General features: G+C 42.7%; 1 protein-coding gene and 1 pseudogene across 2 annotated transcripts in view; one reads left to right on the top strand and one right to left on the bottom strand.

Annotated features, from left to right (window-relative positions):
• RAF1 (Raf-1 proto-oncogene, serine/threonine kinase) overlaps positions 1-22,061 on the bottom strand; it is an 81,174-nt gene that overhangs the window by 39,747 nt on the left and 19,366 nt on the right. The window lies entirely within an intron of this gene.
• LOC115832218 lies at positions 10,158-10,255 on the top strand (annotated as a pseudogene).

Here is a 22,061-nt window from a genome sequence, read left to right as displayed (position 1 = left end):
AATGTAACCTCAGTCCAAGAACAGTAATTTTACAAACGAATTCTAAGTCTTGCAGGCACTCAAAATATAGTGCTGGTACTTAGTAGAGAACATACTACAATAACTTTTAATAAAAAGTGACAAGATAAAAATACACCTACTTTAATTCAAGTTTTAGATTATCATTCATAGTATTTTATTTTCTATCTCCATATCAAGACCACTAACAGCTTAAGAGGCAGGCTAAGGGTCGGGCGCGGGGGCTAACGCCTATAATCCCAACACTTAGGGAGGCCGGGCGGGTGGATCGCCAGGTCAGGAGATGGAGACCATCCTGGCTAACAGGGTGAAACCCCGTCTCTACTAAAAATACAAAAAATTAGGGGGCATGATGGTGGTGGGTGCCTGTAGTCCTCACTACTCAGGAGGCTGAAGCAGGAGAATGGCGTGAACCTGGGAGGTGGAGCTTGCAGTGAGCTGAGATCGCGCCATTGCACTCCATCCAGCCTGGGTGACAGAGTGAGACTCTGTCTCCAAAAAAAAAAAAAAAAAAAGAGGCAGGCTAAAGTTCATGTTTCCTAACCTTTTTCTTTTCTTTTTTTTTGTTTTTGTTTTTGTTTTGAGACAGTCTTGCTCTTTTGCCCAGGCTGGAATGCAGTGGCACGATCTTGGCTCACTGCAACCTCTTCCTCCCAGGTTCAAGAAATTCTCCTGCCGCAGCCTCCCGAGTAGCTGGGATTACAGGCATGTACCACCACGCCTGGCTAATTTTTGTATTTTTAGTAGAGACAGGGTTTCTCCATGTTTGCCAGGCTGGTATCGAGCTCCTGACCTCAGGTGATCCATCTGCCTTGGCCTCCCAAAGTGTTGGGATTACAGGTGTGAGCCACTGCACCTGGCCTTCCTAACCATTTTCATGGCACATACTCACACAAACGATGGTCACATTTGCAGAACATGCTGAAATACGCAGACAATGCTGCTTCAAGGGCCCTACAAGTTGGCTCAGGAAAGAGGGGTAAAACTCTAACCTGTTAATCACAGAAAATTCTACTAAGGTATTCCTTTATCAAGGCAAACATCTGAAAAATCCGGGCAGACATCTGAAAACAAGGAGGAAAAAGCATCTTCTAAAAAAAATCATATTTTTTTTATATATAAGATGAAGCAACATACTTCAATCTTAAATGGAAATATTCAGAAACCCTGTTGATACTACCTTCAAATATAAGCATAGATCTAGCTTTTAATACTGTAATTTCTCTGACTAAAGGCTCCATGTTAAAAAATGTATACACAGACACACACACACACACATCCTAGACACATACTAAAACTAGATAAGCCAAAGTGAAAATCAGCTTCTGCATGTGAAAGGTCTTTCAAAGTTCCACAGAAAAGTTCTAAAATCAAATGTATTCTCTTATGAATGGAGAAATTTGGCATGCTGGAAAAGATCAATCATTTAAAAAGACAGACATGTTGGCTGGGCACAGTGGATCACCCCTGTAATCCCAGCACTTTGGGAGGCCAAGGTGGGTGGATCACCTGAGGTCAGGAGAATTGCTTGAACCCAGGAGGTAGAGGCTGCAGTGAGCCGAGATTGCGCCACTGCACTCCAGCCTGAGCAATGAAGCAAGACTCCAATTCAAAAAAAAAAAAAATAACAAAAACAAGGAGCTCCTAAAAATTAGTAAAAGATGAACAATGCCATTGGAAAAAAACAGGAAATTAAATTCACAGAAAAGCAATACAAAGGCCAACAAACATATATGTTTATATATAAAGTAGCGAAACACAAATATAAAAACTATTTTTAATATCAATTTGTAAAATTTATTTTATTTTTATTTATTTTTTTGAGGCAGAGTCTCACTCTGTTGCCCAGGCTGGAGTGCAGTGGCGCAATCTCTGCTCACTGCAACATCCGCCTTCTGGGTTCAAGTGATTCTCCTGTCTCAGCCTCCCAAAGTAGCTGGGATCACAGGCATGCCACTATGCCTGGCTAATTTTGTGTTTTTAGTGGAGATGGGGTTTAACCATGTTGCCCCGGCTGGTCTTCAACTCCCGACCTCAGGTGATCCACCTACCTCAGCCTCCCAAAGTGCTGGGATTACACGCGTGAGCTACTGTGCCCAGCCAGATTTGTAAAATTGAAAAGACAAAACATCTAGCACAAGCATTTGAAGTATTCTACTCTCACAGTGAAGAGTATAAACCACAGAAGTATAGCAATCTAATAGTATCTATTAACTATTTAAAGATTTAACTTCACATTTCACACCCAGCACTACACAAACACAGGAATGTTTCTAATACCAATAAACTGAAAATTACCTCAGACTCAAAGCCACAGAACTAAAATTGGAACAATTTAAGGCAGGACTGGTTTAAAAACAAGACCTCCCAGGAAAGAATATTGCCCCCAATACATTAGCTAAAGGTCTAACTGAAAGAGTATTTACCCCCAGCTACTCAGGAGGCTACTCAGGATTTCCTGAGGCCAGGAGTTCGAGGCTGTAGTGCATGACTGCACCTGTGAACAGCCATTGAAGTCCACCTGCACAACACAGTGAGATCCCTTCACACACACACGAGTCATTTTCCATAATTTAAGAATAAGGTCAGTGTCATCTGTCACCAATACCAATACAATTTAATACTTCCAAGTACTATATGTGTAGTATAATATCAAAAGTAAACGATACTGCAAGAAATAGATAAGCATTAAAAAAAAGGTAGGCCAGGCGCGGTGGCTCATGCCTGTAATCGCAGCACTTTGGGAGGCTGAGACGGGCAGATCACCTGAGGTCAGGAGTTTGAGACCAGCCTGGCTAAAATAGTGAAACCCTATTTCTAGTAAAAATACAAAAAAATTAGCCAAGCGTGGTGGTGTGCGCCTATAATCCTAGCTACTCAGGAGGTGGAGGTTGCAGTGAGCCAAGATAGTGCCATTGTACTCCAGCTTGGGCAACATGAGCAAAACTCTGTCTCAAAAAAAAAAAAAAAAAAAAAAAAAGGTAAACCAAACATAAAAAAAAAAAATGTTAATTGTTCATGGGCTGGGCACCGTGGCTCTCACCTGTAATCCCAGGACTCTGGAAGGCTGAGATGGGAGGACTACTTGAGCCCAGGAGTTTGACACCAGCTTGGTAAACATACCAAGACCCCGTCTGTACAAAAAAATTTCCAAAATTAGCTGAGTGTCATGGCATGCACCTGTAGACCCAGCTACTTGGGAGGCTGAGGTGGGAGGATTGCTTGAGCAAAGGAGGTCGAAGCCGCAGTGTGCCACGATCACACAACTGCACTCCAGCCTAAGCAACAAACCGAGACCTTGTCTCAAAAAAAAAAAAAAGGCATTGTTTAAAAGAATATTGTTAAGTATGTAATTTGAAGATACTTTGGTAACAAAAAGTTTATATGGAAACTAATTGTAAAATCACATTTCTGCTCAATGATAAAGATTTTTTTATTTTTAAAGATAACTCTCTTCGCCAGGTGGGGTGGCTCACGCCTGTAATCCCAGCACTTTGGGAGGCTGAGGAAGGCGGATTACCTGAGGTTAGGAGTTCAAGATCAGCCTGACCAACATGGTGAAACCCCGTCTCTACTAAAATGCAAAAATTAGCCAGGGGTGGTGCTGCACGCCTGTAGTCCCAGCTACTCAGGAAGCTGAGGCAGGATAATTGCTTGAACCCAGGAGGCAGAGGTTATAGTCAGCCAAAACTGTGCCATTGCACTCCAGCCTGGACTCTGTCTCAAAAAAAAAAAAAAAAAAAAAAAGGCCGGGCGCGATGGCTCATGCCTGTAATCCCAGCACTTTGGGAGGCCGAGGTGGGCGGATCACGAGGTCAGGAGATCGAGACCATCCTCGCTAACATGGTGAAACCCCGTCTGTACTAAAAATACAAAAAAAAAAAAAAAAAATTTGCCGGGCATGGTGGCGGGCACCTGTAGTCCCAGCTACTTGGGAGGCTGAGGCAGGAGAATGGCGTGAACCCGGGAGGCAGAGCTTGCAGTGAGCCGAGATCGCGCCACTGCACTCCAGGCTGGGTGACAGAGCGAGACTCCGTCACAAAAAAAAAAAAAAAAAAAAAAAAAAAAAAAACTCTTCATATATACAAAATAGTAGTAACAACTTTTATTACCACAAAAGTTCCCAGGCTTTAAACATTTATTTGGTAAGACAGTCTGGGAACTTGCATTCTATAGGTGAAACATTTACCTTTTACATGCCAGAGAAGACATAGTGTATTCATAATTTATCTTGATATCTAAACCATATAAATTATTTCAAAAGCCTACAATTTACTTAATACAAATTATTCTAGGCTATTACAGAAATTAGGTTTACCTGGTTCCAAGCTACTTCCCTCTAGATTCCTGACTTCTCCTGGTCACCCCCACCAACCATCACAGAATGATTCAAAAATCAAAAGGCCTAGATTCTACTCTGTTTTGCCTTCCTCTACTTTGGCTACTATTCTGTTAAAAAATTACTACATGGGCCTAACTCCAAAATCAGTCTCTGAAAGATACCGGGGGACGTTTTAGGATAGAAAAAAAAGGGATGACTCATAATTGCCAGTTATCTTAGCTTTCTGTAGTCACTTACTCTGTATCTATCCATCATGAATTTATATAAACTTCTCTACAACTATTTTTTCTGGTCGACATTATTTCTGAGGGTGATAGGTTCCCTAGGTTCACCAAAAAAAAACTGCCTTTTATTAGCTTCATGCATCATTCTGCCACCTGGACTTTGGGGATATATTTGCTTTAATCAAGCAATTCATGATTATTATGGTGTAAACGTCCCCTGGTATCTTTCAGAGACTGATTTTGGAGTTAGGCCCATGTAGTAATTTTTTAACAGAATAGTAGCCAAAGTAGAGGAAGGCGAAACAGAGTAGAATCTAGGCCTTTTGATTTTTGAATCATTCTGTGATGGTTGGTGGGGGTGACCAGGATTCAAAGCCGTATCTTTCTAAAATCTCTCAACTGCATTTATTCCGTATGTGAATATTTCTTTTAGAAAGTTAGAGTGTGGCCAGGCACAGTGGCTCACGCCTGTAATCCCAGCACTTTGGGAGGCCGAGGCAGGTGGATCGCCTGAGGTCAGGAGGTCAAGACCGGCCTGGCCAACATGGCAAAACCCCGTCTCCACTAAAAATACAAAAATAGCTGGGTGTGATGGCACGTGCCTGTAATCCCAGCTACTCGGGAGGCTGAAGCAGGAGAATCGTTTGAACCTGGGAGGCAGAGGTTGTAGTGAGCCACTGCACTTCAGCCTGGGCAACAAGAGTGAAACTCCGTCTCAAAAATTAAAAAGTTAGAGTGTAAAACTATTTCTATATTCAAGTTATAAAATGGGCTTACAGCCTGGCCAGGTGTGGTAGTTCATGCCTGTAATCCCTGCACTTTGGGAGACCGAGGTAGGAAGATCACTTAAGCCCAGGAGTTTGAGACCAGCCCGGGCTAATCCCTGCACTTTGGGAGACCAGCCCGGGCTAATCCCTGCACTTTGGGAGACCAGCCCGGGCTAATCCCTGCACTTTGGGAGACCAGCCCGGGCTAATCCCGATTGGAGAGGTAGGAAGATCACTTAGGCCCAGGAGTTTGAGACCAGCCTTGGCAATAGTGAGACCTCATCTCTACAAAATCTAAAAACTAGCCGGGTGTGGTGGCATGCACCGGTAGCCCCAACTGCTTGGGAGGCTGACTGGAAGATCACTTGAGCCCAAGAATTAAATACCAGCCTGGACAACACAGTTAGACACCTACTCTACAAAAAAAAGTTTTTAAAAAGTCATTTTTCCTACTTCATGTAACTCGACTCTACTAGTTTTCATGTATTTCATTACCGTGTTAATAAGAAAAAAATCTCAGGCCGGGCACGGTGGCTCATGCTTGTAATCCCAGCACTTTGGGAGGCCGAGGCGGGCGGATCACAAGGTCAGGAGATCGAGACCACGGTGAAACCCCGTCTCTACTAAAAATACAAAAAATTAGCCGGGCGAGGTGGCGGGCGCCTGTAGTCCCAGCTACTCGGAGAGGCTGAGGCAGGAGAATGGTGTGAACCCGGGAGGCGGAGCTTGCAGTGAGCCGAGATCGCGCCACTGCACTCCAGCCTGGGTGACAGAGCGAGACTCCGTCTCAAAAAAAAAAAAAAAAGAAAAAGAAAAAAATTTCAGTATATTATACTGCCATTCTTTTCTCAGGTACTGTAGTTATTTTGTGACCTTATTTATCATTCAAATTTCTACTTTAAAGTAGAAGATACTTTAATGGATACACTGGCAGTAACTTCTATTCACATAAGTATGATGAACCTGAGACTATTTTTTTGGGGGGGCGGGGGGCATGGTCTCACTCTGTTGGCCAGGCTAGAGGGCAGTGGTACAATCTTGGCTGACTGCAACCTCTGTTTCCCACGTTCAAGTGATCCTCCCACTTCAGCCTCCCAGGTAGCTGGGACTACAGGTGTGAGCCACCATGCTGGCTAATTTTTGTATATTTAGTAGAGATAGGATTTTACCATGTTGGCCAGGCTGGTCTCAAACTCCTGACCTCAAGTGATCCACCAGCTCGTACTCAGCTGGGATTACAGGCATGAGCTACCACGCCCAGCCAGTTTACTAATTTTTAAATATCATGACAGTTATATCATAATTCCTATGGATCATTTTAAATCAACTAACCAACAGAAATCAACCAAAAATGCAAAACCAATGAAACAATGGTAGTTGTAGAATCCACATGTTAAATACTAAAATTTATGTAAATAATTAAGAAAAGGTGGCTATTGTTTAAGATGTAATATAAAATTAGAACCACAACCAAGTGTCCATGAAAAAACACAAATACTTGACAAAGCTTATTTGGCTACCTGAACAAAAACAGTAAGTGTTTGCTCTCTATTTTGGTACTCGCTAAAACTCACTAGACAACAAGATATATCCACCAAAAAATAAATTTCTTAAAACTCTGTATCAACTAAGCAGCAGCAACAATAATGATATTAGCTAATGTATTAGCTAGTACAGAATGCTTATTATGTATCAGTTCTTTACATACAATATCCCTTCTAATCCTCCCAACAACCCCCTATAAGACAAATTATCATTTTAGAGTGAGCAATCTATGGACCATAAAGGTTAAGTAAAAATGTCCAAGGTTACATGGTATTCAGAATATTCACAAATCTCACCAGGGTTTCATCACACCATCACATATGTTAAGATCCGTGCATTTGTGGGAGAGGCGGTTCCTAAGATGAGGTGCCAGATTTCAACCTTGTGGCAGCCTACTCTGGCTTCCTGGTATCTGGCTCTTTCCTCTACTCTGATAATCTGTTTCTAATTATACTTTTATTTGTTTATTTTTCTAAGGCATGACCCGTCTGGGTCTGTCACCCATGTTGGAGTGCGGTGGCATGATCATGGCTCACTGCAGCCTTGATCCACATTTAAGCAATCCTCCTGCCTCAGCTTCCTGATTAGCTGGGACTACAGGTGCACACCACTGAGTCCAGCTAATTTTTTATTTTCTGTAGAGACGAAGTCTCACTATCTTGCCCAGGCTGGTGTTGAACTCCTGGCCTCAAGTGACCCTCCCACCTCAGCCTCCCCAAAGTGCTAGGATTATAGGCGTCAGCCACCACACCTGGCCTAATTATATTTTTATTTATATTTTTATTTACAATAAAACAAAAACTAAATTTGGGAAGGAGGATAAAGGGGAAGTTACTCACAATTTTACTAATCCTAACACATTTTTTTGGGTATCATCTTCTAATATTAGAGGCACAATAAATAAATAAATATCAGTTCAAAATCTACCTCCACCTTTTATTAGCTGTATGGCCTGGCCTTTCACCAAATTGCTTACCTTTCCCATATACCAATTTTCGTCACTTATTCATGCAATAAACATTACTGAGTGACTACTATGTACCAGGCACTGTTCAAGATGCTTGGGCTACCTCAGAGAACAAAAGACAAGGATCCATGATCATAAGAGAAGCCTATCTTCTGGTGGAGGCATGCACAGTAAATTCTATGATAGTGGGTGATACGTGCTGGGGAAAGGAAGGCAGACTGCAATTATACAGTGAGGTCACAGTAGTTCTCAACGAACAGGTAACAGCTGAGACTTGGAAATCAGTGAGTCTGACTTGCAGATAACTGAGAGAACAACATTCCAGGCAGAAAGAAGAGCCAGTGAAAATCCTTTGTACAAGGAATGGTAAAAAGATCATAGAGTTAAGTGAGTACAATGTAGGGGAGCAGGGAAAATGTGGGTAACATAATGCCTTGTAGGTTATTAAAAGGACTTTTTGCCTTTTACTGAGTGAAGTGGGAAGCCACTGAAAAGTCTTGAGCAGAGGAAAGGCACAAAAGGCACAATCTACCTTAGATTTTTTTTTTTTTTGGAGACAGGGTCTCACTTTGTCACCCGGAGGAAGTGCAATGGCACGATCTCTGCTCACTGCAACCTCTGCTTCCTGGGTTCAGGCGATTCTCCCACCTCAGCCTCCCAAGTAGCTGGGACTATGGGCACGTGCCACCACGCCCGACTAATTTTTGTATTTTTTGGTAGAGACGGGGTTTCACTGTGTTGGCCAGGCTTAAATCTTAAAAGGATTGTTCCAGGCGCAGTGACTCAGGCCTGTAACCCCAGTACTTTGGGGGGTCAAGGTGGGCGGATGAGCCCAGGAGTTCCAGACCAGTCTGAGCAACATGACAAAACCCTGTCTCTACAAAAAAATTTAAAAACTGGCCAGGCGTGGTGGCTCACTATATGGAAAATAAATGACACAGGCAGTTACATATAGAATTATGAAGTTCAGAAGATGTCTGGGCAGAAGAACTGTAAAATAAAGATAATATTTATCTAATTGAGTTGTTATTAAATTGTTCAATAGTGGCCGGGCGCAGTGGCTCATGCCTGTAATCCCAACACTTTGGGAGACCGAGGCAGGCAGATGAAGAGGTCAGGAAATCAAGACCATCCTGGCTAACACGGTGAAACCCTGTCTCTACTAAAAATACAAAAAAATTAGCCGGGCGTGGTGGCGGGCTCCTGTAGTCCCAGCTACTCGGGAGGCTGAGGCAGGAGAATGGCATGAACCCGGGAGGCAGAGCTTGCAGTGAGCCGAGATCGCGCCACTGCACTCTAGCCTGGGCGACAGAGTGAGACTCCATCTCAAAAACAAAACAAAACAAAAATTGTTCAGTAGTGTTTGTAAAGCACTTAGCATTGCACCTAACACAGAGTAAACTGTAAAATATACTGTTATAGCTTCTATCCCACAGAAGAACACCCACCACAGGAGACGAGAGAGGGTGGAAATTCAGCCCATGCTTCACTTGCTAGGCCATGTGTCTGGTATACAGACAGCATAAGCATGAAGGATAGAGATCCTTCTAATTCACATGTAGAAGTTTTCCTGCTAGCTGAGCTACATCTCTGCAGAGGTACATCTGTTCAAAATGGACCTTTTTCTATTTAGTAACGGTGACTTTGGGGCTGTGGCCCTAATCCTTTTCCACATACACATGTACTTTTACACAATTATATTCTCAATCCAAATACTGTATAATATTCTCCTTCAAATTTAATTTTAAATGTTTGATAATAAATTATTTAATTTTGGCAGGGCACAGTGGCTCACACCCGTAATCTCAGCACTTTGGGAGGCCAAGGCAAGGGGATCACGAGGTCAGTAGTTCGAGACCAGCCAGGCCAACATGGTGAAACCCTGTCTCTACTAAAAATAAAGAGTAGGCTTGGAAGAATTGTCACAATAAACTTATTTTCTGAAGCAATGGATCACCGTCTGTTTTTTCTGATCTTTTGGGGCAGAGAGAAGTAGGTTTAACCCGGAAAAGGAGGGTTGTGCTACTACTTCATCTTTCTTAGAAGTGACAAGGCCTTCTAAAAGTTTAGAGAAGGTAAAGATATAGATTGATAAAGGCAACCAACAACAGTGGGTATAATCTTTCTAAGAATTCCACATTAGTCAGCTTTCCATTAGCAACTTAAAAGAAAGAGACTATTTTCTATTTTTTATACTCCTTTGACAAAAAGTAGAATTCAACAACCTAGTTCCCAAAGAGCTCTCTGAAACTCTTCTGAAACTCTGAAACTCTCTAAAACTCAGTCCCAGGCTGATCCTTTGTAGTTTATAAGCATGATTGAGTTTTCACACTCGTGTGAGATGTGCCTTCTTCAAACCTTGTAACAACATAGACACATTACCCATCTGACGTGAAGAGGAAAAAACAAAAAAGTACTCCCAGGCTTATATTCCTGGAGAAGGTAAATTAGAGGATCTCTTGACTGGAGGATTCCAGACACAGTTGAGAGTATGAATACTGTTCTGCAGACTACACTAACTGAATTCTTGACTGCAGAAATCCCTTTTCCCCAGTGGGGCAACCAAACAAAGAAACTAAAATCTTTGGTTTCCCTTACCTCACAATAAAGCTCAAAGACAACAAATCTCATCCATGCATTCAAAGATTCCAATTTGTTTTTAATCTTATCTTTTAAAAAAATAAAGAGGTTGCCAAGGAATAGCAGACTTTTTAGGAAACCCTCTAACATGGATGATAAAGACCAAAACACACAGAGAAAAAAAACCCCACAATGGCCTGTAATCCAGTACTTTGGGAGGGTGAGGCAGGAGGATCACTTGAACCCAGGAATTCAAGACCAGCCTGGCCAACACAGTGAGACCCTCGTCTCTACAAAAAATTAAAAAAATTATTCCAACACAGTGGCGAACGCCTGTACTCCCAGGTATAGGCTGAGGTGGGAGGATCACTTGAGCTCAGGATGTCGAGGCTGCCAAGAGCTGTGATTATGTTGTGCCACCGCACTCCAGCTTGGGCAACAGAGGGAGACCCTGTCTGGAAATTTAAAAAAAAAAGAAAGGAAAAGAAAAAAGAAAAACATCCACAATGAAAGAACTTGAACTATCAGATTAAAATAGCCTATCAAATGCCTAACACATTAAATTTCACAATAAAGGAGGACCAGATTCTATAAACTTTTACAGTTAAAAAAAAAAAAAAAAAATACAGGCCCAGGACAGTGGCTCACGCCTGTAATCCCAGCACTTTGGGAAGCCAAGGCGGATGGATCATGAGGTCAGGAGTTCAAGACCAGCCTGGTCAACAGGGTGAAACCCTGTCTCTACTAAAAAATACAAAAATTAGCCAGGTGTGGTGGCACGCACCTGTAATCTCAGCTACCTGGGAGGCTGAGGCAGGGATCCCTTGAACCCAGGAGACAGAGATTGCAGTGAGCCAAGATTGCGCCATTGCACTCCAGCCAGGGTGACAAGAGTGAAAACTCTGTCTCAAAAAAAGAAAAAAAAAAATCAGGAATCCGAATGACTTCAAACTCTTCAACAACACTAGAAGACATAATGGAGCAAAGCCTCCTAGATTCTGAAGGAAAACTATCTCCAATTTACAATAATCAGCAAAACTATCAGTGAGGGACAGAACTACAGAGATATTTTCTGACATTCATGATTACAAAAATTTGAATCTCCATGATTCCTTTCTCTCTTTTTTTTTGAGATGAGTCTTGCTCTATCACCCATGCTGGAGTGCAGTGACGTGACCTTGCTCACTGCAGCCTCCACCTCCCAGGTTCAAGCAATTCTCCTGCCTCAGCCTCCCGAGTAGCTGGGACTACAAGCACACACCACCACACCTGGCTAAATTTTTTTTTTTTTTTTTTTTTTTTAAGTAGAGACAGGGGTTTCGCCATGTTGGCCAGGCTGGTCTCGAACTCCTGATCTCAGGTGATCCACCTGCCTCGGCCTCCCAAAATGCTGGGATAACAGGCTTGAGCCACCGCACCTGGCCCATAATTCCTTTCTCAAGGGATTTGTTACAGGAATATAGCAAGAGAAAGACTTAAGATATAGGAAATGGGACACCCAGCATAGGAAAGAAGCGAAGGAAATCTCCAGAAGGCCAGTGGAGGGAAATCCCTGGATGACGACTGTGCACCGGATACAAGAATCTGTAATTATGTGACCCTTTCTAGCAATTTCCAACCATCATCTACATAATAGCCTTTTTTCTTGAGAGTGCCAGGGAGGGAGGGAGGAAAGCGGTTGGAGGAAGAGCAGAGAGAGGGAAGGAGGGAGGAAAGAAGTAACAGAGAAGGGAAGGAAATAGCCCATATTTTCAAAGTTAGCCCCTTTAAGTATATTTTCTCGCCTTTGGAGGAGGTGAATGGTAAAACCTGTGCTAGGTCTTGAGCTACTCCAGGTAGCTGAACAACATTAATAAAACAGTATAGCACCATTGGTTTCCCAAAGCAGGATATATACTATTCATGGTTTACAAAACGATTATAAGGGATACGTATACAAGATATAAACTAAAACTGATATAAGGAAAAAGTGTCAGTTAGGTGCTAGTATATGTTTAATACTTCTTTAAGACCTTCTACTAGAGCAGGCACGATGGCTCACACCTGTAATCCCAGCACTTTGGGAAGCCAAGGTGGGTGAACTGCATGAGCTCATGAGTTCAAGACCAGCCTGGTCAATATGATGAAATCCTGTCTCTTAAAAATACAAAAATTAGCTGGGCTGTGGTGGCATGCACCTGTACTCCCAGCTACTCAGGAGGCTGAGGCAGGAGAATTGCTTGAAACCGGGAGGCGGAGGTTGCAGGGATCTTGCCACTGTACTCCAGCCTGGGCGACGGAGACTCTGTCTCAAAAAAAAAAAAAAAGGGGCCGGGGCCATGGCTCACACCTGTAATCCCAACACTTCAGGAGGCCGAGGCAGGCGGATCATGTAAGGTCAGGAGTTCGAGACCAGCCTAGCCAACATGGTGAAACCCCATCTCTACTAAAAATACAAAATTAGCCGGGTGTGGTGGAACACATCTGTAATCCCAGCTACTCAGGAAGCTGAGATAGAAGAATCCCTTGAATCTGGGAAGCAGAGGTTGCAGTGAGCCGAGATCGTGCCATTGCACTCCAGCCTGGGCAAAAAGAGTGAAACTCCGGCTCCAAAAAAAAAAAAAAAAAGAGAGAGAGAGAGAGATTACTTTATAAATTTATTACGCTGGGCGCGGTGGCTCATGCCTGTAATCCCAGCACTTCGGGAGGCCGAGGCGGGCGGATCACAAGGTCAGGAGATTGAGACCATCCTGGCTAACACGGTGAAACCCCGTCTCTACTGAAAATACAAAAAATTAGCCGGGCATGGTGGTGGGCGCCTGTAGTCCCAGCTACTCAGGAGGCTGAGGCAGAAGAATGGCATGAACCCATGAGGCAGAGCTTGCAGTGGGCCGAGATCGTGCCACTGCACTCCAGCCTGGGCGAAAGTGCGAGACTCCATCTCAAAAAAAAAAAAAATTAATAATGTTGTTTTTAGGCCGGGCGTGGTGGCTCATGTCTGCAATCCCAGCACTTTGGGAGGCCGAGGTGGGTGGATCATTTGACGTCAGGAGTTCCAGACCAGCCTGGCCAATGTGGTGAAACCCCATCTCTACTAAAAATACAAAAATTAGCTGGGCATTGTGGTGGGCACCTGTAATCCCAGCTACTTGGGAAGCTGAGGCAGGAGAATCACTTGAACCCGGGAGGCAGAGGTTGCAGTGAGCTGAGACTGCGCCACTGCACTCCAGCCTGGGTGACAGAGACTCCATTTCAAAACAACAAAAAAAATAGCTGGGTTTGGTGGTACACGCCACCAAGCTACTCGGGAGGCCGAGAAATGAGAATCGCTTGAGGCCGTGGTGGGAGAATCGCTTGAGCCCAGTAGTTCAAGACCAGCCTGGGCAACATAACAAGACTGTATACCTTAAAAAACAAACAAACAGGTCGGGCGCGGTGGCTCACGCTTATAATCCTAGCACTTTGGGAGGCCGAGGCAGGCGGATCACGAGGTCAGGAGATCGAGACCACGGTGAAACCCCGTCTCTACTAAAAATACAAAAAAATTAGCCAGGCGTGGTGGCGGGCGCCTGTAGTCCCAGCTACTCGGAGAGGCTGAGGCAGGAGAATGGCGTGAACCTGGGAGGCGGAGCTTGCAGTGAGCCGAGATTGCGTCACTGCACTCCAGCCTGGGCGACAGAGCGAGACTCCGTGTCAAAAAACAACAACAACAAAAAAAAAACTGATTGATTAAATTAAAATGCAGTAAGAATGGTTGCTCAAAAAAAAAGAAAAGAAAATTGCTACACTGGCTAGTTGCGTTGGCTCATGCCTATAATCCCAGCACTTTGGAAGGCTGAGATCGGGAGGACTACTTGGGTCCAGAAGTTCAAGACCAGCCTGGGCAACATGGCGAAGCCCCATCTCTACAAAAAATACAAAAATTAGCCAGGCATGGTGGCTTGCACCTGTAGTCCCAGCTACCTGGGGGACTGAGAGGGGAGAATCACTTGAGCCTGGAAGGTGGAGGCTGCAGTGAGCTGAGATCATGCCGCTGCACTCCAGCCTGGGTAACAGAGCAAGACCTTGTCTCAAAAAAAAGAAAGAAAGAAAGAAAAAATATTTGCTACATCAATGAACAGCAGCGGCAACAACAGTTTCATTACATACTACATATCCTGGAGACTATATTGAACACTTTTGGTTTAGTAGATAAAAGAACAGGTACTGAGTTTGAAATCCAGCTTCACTACTTGGGCAACTCCATGGATCTCGGGTAAAGATAATAATGGTACAAACTTCACTAAATTGCAGTGAAGAATGAATAAGATAGTGTATATAAAGTACCTAATTTAGAGTCTGGCATATAAAAAACATTCAAAGTTAGCAAAAATTGTGTACCTCCGCTATTAAAACAAATTCTTCAAGTGAAAAGCTGAACTCGCTCAATTTTTAAGTGTATTATACTCACTAGTAAACCTGGGAATTCGATTATCATCTAGGAATTAGGGTATGGGGGTTAACTTCAATCTTTCAACTTCTGAGAACTTCAGTGAATTCACGAACTTCCAGAAACTGAATACAGAATATTGTATATATGCACATGTACATCTTTGTAGGGAGAGGCCTTGCTTCTATTAACATTTTTATGTTTTTTGAGACAGAGTTTCGCTCTTTTGCCCAGCCTCCTGAGTAGCGGGGACTACAGGCACATGCCACCACACCTGGCTAATTTTTGTATTTTTAGTAGAGACAGGGTTTCGACATGTTGACCAGGCTGTTCTGGAACTCCTGACCTCAGGTGATCCACCCGCCTCCATCTCTATTAACATTTGAAAGCAGTCTGTCCTCTATGGAGCACAGTCATTGTGTTCTTAAAACACAAATCAAGGCTGGGCACAGTGGCTCCAGGAAGGCTGAAGTGGATGGATTACCTGAGGTCAGGGAGTTTGAGACCAGCCTGGCCAATGTGGTGAAACCCTGTCTCTATTAAAAATACAAAAATCAGCCAGGTGTAGTGGCACGCGCCTGAAATCCCAGCTACTCGGGAGGCTGAGGCAGGAGAATCGCTTGAATCCGAGAGGCAGAGGTTGCAGTGAGCTGAGATCGCGCTACTCCACTCCAGCCTGGGCGACAGAGCAAGACTCTGTCTTGAAACAAAACAAAAAACACAAATTTGAACATATTATTAAATACCCTTTATCTGTTATTTATTACACTCAAATTAGCACTCAAATTCTTTAACTGTGACCTACAAGACCTTTATGATGGCCTGGCCCGTTACCCATCAAAAAGGACCTCCCCTGACCACCCTGGTTCAAGTGTATCCCACCCTTCTCCATCATTCTTCTCTTTACGCAGCTTTATGGTCTTCATAATAATTTATCACCATTTGAAATAATATTAGGTATTTGCCTACTCAATGATTATTGTCTGCCTATACCACTAGGTAGTACGCTCCAAGAAGCTAAGTTCAGTTCACCCTTATAAGCCCACTGCCTTTAAGTATCTAGCATTTGGCAGGCTCTTAAGAGTTATTTCCTGAATGAGTAACATATGGTATCTGGGCTATCTGGCAAGTGGTGAGTTCTAACAAAAGTTATCAGTGCAGTCGTTTATGAGCCACATTATGCCAAGAGACTATACTCAGAACTAGAACACTGACAACTGTGGAAAAACTGTAGAATCAGCATGGAGTAATTGTTGACTGGCAGTCAGCTAAGGAGCAGCCAGGATAATGGTTGGCTGGCAGTCAAAGTCATGTAACAGTTCATCAAACAAATCCCAAACAGACCAGCTGATAATAGTACCCAATTAAAGCTACTATAGAATTCTACATCAGAGGTATTTCCAAAGTTTGATTTACTACTATTGTTTGGCATTCCCTTCATAGTTGTTTTATATTACAAATGAAACCAAATACATTCTTGTTCATCTGTTCTGTCACAGTAAACGGTAAAAACTTTCTACCTACTCACACATCCGATTTGTCCCAAACGTACGCTGCTGAAAATAAAGGGGATTTTTAAACTACAGGGCTCCTGCTCAAGAAATGTAAAAATGGGCTGGGCATGGTGGCTCATGCCTGTAATCCCAACACTTTGGGAGGCTGAGATGGGCGGATCACCTAAAGTCAGGAGTTCGAGACCAACCTGGCCAACACGGCCTAAAAATACAAAAAAAGAAATTTAAAAATGTGTTTTTAAACACACACAAGGTCATGTAGAATGCAAAAGAATGTACAGGAACATGATGGATTACGTTTATTGATTTGCATATGTTGAACCAGCCTTGCATCCCAGGGATGAAGCCAACTTGATCATGGTGGATAAGCTTTTTGATGTGCTGCTGCATCAAGTTGGCTTCATCCCTGGGATGCAAGGCTGGTTCAACATACGTAATCCATCATATAAACAGAACCAAAGTCAAAACCACATGATTATCTCAATAGATGCAGAAAACGCCTTCAACAAAATTCAACAGCCCTTCATGCTAAAAACTCTCAATAAACTAGGTATTGACGGGATGTATCTCAAAATAATAAGAGCTATTTATGACAAACCCACAGCCAATATCATACTGAATAGGCAAAAACTGGAAGCATTCCCTTTGAAAACTGGTACAAGATAGGGATGCCCTCTCTCACCACTCCCATTCAACATATTGTCGGAAGTTCTGGCCAGGGCAATCAGGCAAAAGAAAGAAATAAAGGGTATTCAATTAGGAAAAGAGGAAGTCAAATTGTCCCTGTTTGCAGATGACATGATTGTATATTTAGAAAACCCCATCGTCTCAGCCCAAAATCTCCTTAAGCTGATAAGCAACTTCAGCAAAGTCTCAGGATACAAAATCAACATGCAAAAATCCCAAGCATTCCTATACACCAATAACAGACAAACAAAGAGCCAAATCATGAGTGAACTCTCATTCACAATTGCTTCAAAGAGAATAAAATACCTAGGAATCCGACTTACAAGGGATGTGAAGGACCTCTTCAAGGAGAACTACAAACCACTGCTCAACGAAATAAAAGACGACACAAATGGAAGAACATTCCATGCTCATGGATAGGAAGAATCAGTATTGTGAAAATGGCCATACTGCCCAAGGTAATTTACAGATTCAATGCCATCCCCATCAAGCTACCAATGACTTTCTTCACAAAATTGGAAAAAACTACTTTAAAGTTCATATGGAACCAAAAAAGAGCCCACATTGCCAAGACAATCCTAAACAAAAAGAACAAAGCTGGAGGCATCATGCTACCTGACTTCAAACTACACTACAAGGCTACAGTAACCAAAACAGCATGGTACTGGTAGCAAAACAGAGATATAGACCAATGGAACAGAACAGAGCCCTCAGAAATAACACCACACATCTACAACCATCTGATCTTTGACAAACCTGACAAAAACAAGAAATGAGGAAAGGATTCCCTATTTAATAAATGGTGCTGGGAAAACTGACTAGCCATATGTAGAAAGCTGAAACTGGATCCCTTCCTTACATCTTATACAAAAGTTAATTCAAGATGGAATAAAGACTTAAATGTTAGACCTAAAACCATAAAAACCCTACAAGAAAACCTAAGCAATACTATTCAAGACATAGGCATGGGCAAGGACTTCATGACTAAAACACCAAAAGCAAGGGCAACAAAAGCCCAAATTGACAAATGGGATCTAATTAAACTAAAGAGCTTCTGCACAGCAAAAGAAACTACCATCAGAGTGAACAGGCAACCTACAGAATGGGAGAAAATTTTTGCAATCTACCCATCTGACAAAGGGCTAATATCTAGAATCTACAAAGAACTTAAACAAATTTACAAGAAAAAAATCAAACAACCCCATCAAAAAGTGGGCAAAGGATAGGAACAGACACTTCTCAAAAGACATTTATGCAGCCAACAGACATATGAAAAAATGCTCATCATCACTGGCCATCAGAGAAATGCAAATCAAAACCACAATATCCAAAACCATCTCACACCAGTTAGAATGGCGATCATTAAAAAGTCAGGAAACAACAGGTGCTGGAGGGGATGTGGAGAAATAGGAACACTTTTACACTGTTGGTGGGACTGTAAACTAGTTCAACCATTGTGAAAGACAGTGTGGCGATTCCTCAAGGATCTACAACTAGAAATACCATTTGACCCAGCCATCCCATTACTGGGCATATACCCAAAGGCTTATAAATCATGCTGCTATAAAGACACATGCACACATATGTTTACTGTGGTACTATTCACAATAGCAAAGACTTGTAACCAACCCAAATGTCCATCAATGACAGACTGGATTAAGAAAATGTGGCACATATACACCAAGGAATACTATGCAGCCATAAAAAAGGATGAGTTCATGTCCTTTGTAGGGACATGGATAAACCTGGAAACCATCATTCTGAGCAAACTATTGCAAGGACAGAAAACCAAACACCGCATATTCTCACACATAGGTGGGAATCGAACAATGAGAACACTTGGACACAGGGTAGGGAACATCATACACTGGGGCCTGTCATGGGGTGGGGGGAGGGAGGAGGGACAGCATTAGGAGATATACCTAATGTAAACAATGAGTTAACTAGTTAACTGGTGCAGCACTAATGGCACATGTATACATATGTAACAAACCTGCACGTTGTGCACATGTACTCTAGAACTTAAAGTATTAAAAAAAATGTACAGAAACTGAAAGATTTCAGATATGGAGAAAAACTAGTTCCACTTACAGGAAATATAACAATTTCCAAATATTTGGTGGACATGTCCCCCTCCAAAAAAAAATGCCTTTTTTTTTTTTTTTGGAAACGGTCTCACTCTGTCACCCAGGCTAAAGTGTAGTGCCGTGATCTCAGCTCATTACAACCTCTGCCTCCCAGGTTCAAGGGATCCTCCCACCTCAGCCTCCCAAGCAGTTGGGACCACAGGCACGTGCCACCATATCCGGCTAATTTTTGCATTTTTCATAGAGACAGGGTTTCACCATGTTGCACAAGCTGGTCTTGAACTCCTGAGCTCAAGTGAGCTACCTGCTTTGGCCTCCCAAAGTGCTGGGATTACACATGTGAACCACCGTACCCGGCCCCAAAAATGCTTTCTTAAGCATAACTACGTAATGCTAATTGTAGTTTAGATTCCTGGATGTTAACTTAAAATACTCCCATAGGAACCCGGTGTGGTGGCTCACGCCTGTAATCCCAGCCTGAGGCAGGTGGATCATCTGAGGTCAGGAGTTTGAGACCAGCCGGGCCAACATGGTGAAACCCTGTCTCTACTAAAAACACAAAAAAATTAGCGGGGCATGGTGGCAGGCACCTGTAATTTCAGCTACTCGGGAGGCTGAGGCAGGAGGATTGCTTGAACCCAGGTGGCAGAGGTTGCAGTGAGCCCAGATCGTGCCATTGCACTCCAGCCTGGGCAACAAGAGCAAAACTCTGTCTCAAAAAAATTAATTAATTTAGGCCAGGCGCGGTGGCTCATGCCTGTAATCCCAGCACTTTGGGAGGCTGAAGCGGGTGGATCACAAGGTCAAGAGATCGAGACCATCCTGGCTAACACGGTGAAATCCCATCTCTACTAAAAATACAAAAAACAAAAAAAAACAACAACAAAAAAAACTAGCCAGGCGTGGTGGCAGGCGCCTGTAATCCCAGCTACTCGGGAGGCTGAGGCAGGAGAATGGAGTAAACTCGGGAGGCAGAGCTTGCAGTGAGCTGAGATCGCACCACTGCACTCCAGCCTGGGCAACAGAGCGAGACTCTGTCTCAGGAAAAAAAAAATTAATTAAAAAATTAGTAAGATAAATAACACTTCTCCCATTTCAGTAAAAGGATGAAGCCAGTTTCTCAATGAATAAAAACAAGAGACTTGAATGTCAAGTTTTATAGACAGCCCAGACAACACAGGAAGACACCATCTCTACACACACACATACACACACACACACACTAGCTGGGTATGGTGGCATGGGCCTGTAGTCCCAGCTATTGGGGCAGGGCCAGGGGGTGGGAGGCTGAGGGGAGAGGATGGCTTAACAGAGAAGTTGAGGCTGCAGAGAGCCATGATCATGTCACTGTACTCCAGCCTGGGTGATACAGCAAGACTCTGTCTCAGGAAAAAAAAAAAAAAAGAAAAAAGTCAAGAATGCATTCTTGAGGAATTCCACCAACAAAATGCACCAAATATAGCCAAAGAGTTTTCTGCTATATGCCAAGTGGAAAGCTATGAAGAAAGAGAACAGAAGTAGGAGGAGATTGATTTTCATCTCCTATTCTTTCAAGAAGTAAGATCCATTATCTTTTAAAAAGTCTAAACACTGGTAAGGCAAGACACAAGTCCTACCCATAATATTGCACCTCTGTCCTCAGGCAACAAATCAAATGACAGATAAAAGCACAATATCTACCACTCAATCCCCAGGCTTCAGCAGAGAACTCACAAACATTCTGCTGGCTAAGGCAAAAAGGTGTACTGTATTTCCAGAGAGCTTGCAGAGTTCTGAGCACTATTCCCATAATCCTCATATCTCAATCTACACAAAGCACCATCAGGCTAAGAAACAGATTATATAGCAGGCAGAACACTCCTGGGTATGCAAACATGTTAAGGATCAAAGTAAGAAAAGAGTAACTATAGGGGCCATACTATATTTGCCAAAAAGTGACTTGTTTAAAAATTAAAAAGAAGCTGGGTGCAGCGGCTCACACCTGTAATCCCAGCACTTTGGGAGGCTGGGGTGGGTGGATCACCTGAGGTCAGTAGTTCAAAACCAGCCTGGCCAACATAGTGAAACCCCATCTCTATTAAAAATACAAAAAATTAGGTGTGGTGGCAGGCACCTATAATCCCAGCTACTAGGGATGCTGAGGCAGGAGAACCGCTTGAACCCGGGAGGTGGAGGTTGCAGTGAGCCGAGATCACACCACTGCACTCCAGCCTGGGCAACGAGAGCAAAATTCTGTCTCAAAAAAAATAAAAATAAAATAAAAATAAAAAAGAAATCAGTTTACCTCCTTGTGCAGCTCCTAATAAATTGCTGAGAAGTGATCTTACACAGGTATCCTGTATAATTTATTCTTATGCTCATAATCCAGAAGAATATAGGGTTGTGATAAAGGCATTTTCAACTCAACATAGTCATTTCAGCCTTCTCACCCTGTGGTCCACCTCTAGAAATAATTTCAGTGAATTTTTGCATTCAGAGGCATTTCTAAAAATGAATAAGTAGTACCAGATTAATAAACTGTAAATTAGACAACAAACTTTCAAAAACCCTGGAAAGGTTTTGCTGGTTTTTTTCAGTTTATGATATCCTGTAAAAAATAAGAAAGCACAACTATGTTCAAGGTGCAAGATTATTAGGGAGCAGCACACATACAAAGTACAATGAAGTAGCTTCGGGACAAGTCAAATCTGGAAAGACTACAATTATTAAAAAGTTACTACCTGTACTTAGGGTATCATTTTAAGTGATTTGAATCCTAATATTTTAAGGTACATCTGTCACATTAAAGCTAAATCTGAGGCATGAATGTTTGAGTGAAAATGTTATTTTATCAAAGTCTAGATAAGTAAACCATACTAGAACATCCACTTAAGTTTTCTCATGGACTGTACTGCCGCAACTACTCTCCCGAAAAATGAGATT

This window comes from Nomascus leucogenys, chromosome 21 (genome assembly GCF_006542625.1).
Source record: "Nomascus leucogenys isolate Asia chromosome 21, Asia_NLE_v1, whole genome shotgun sequence".
NCBI classification, from domain to species: Eukaryota; Metazoa; Chordata; class Mammalia; order Primates; family Hylobatidae; genus Nomascus; species Nomascus leucogenys.
Note: the sequence above shows the minus strand (reverse complement) of the source record. Positions and strands in the feature narration are given on the sequence as shown.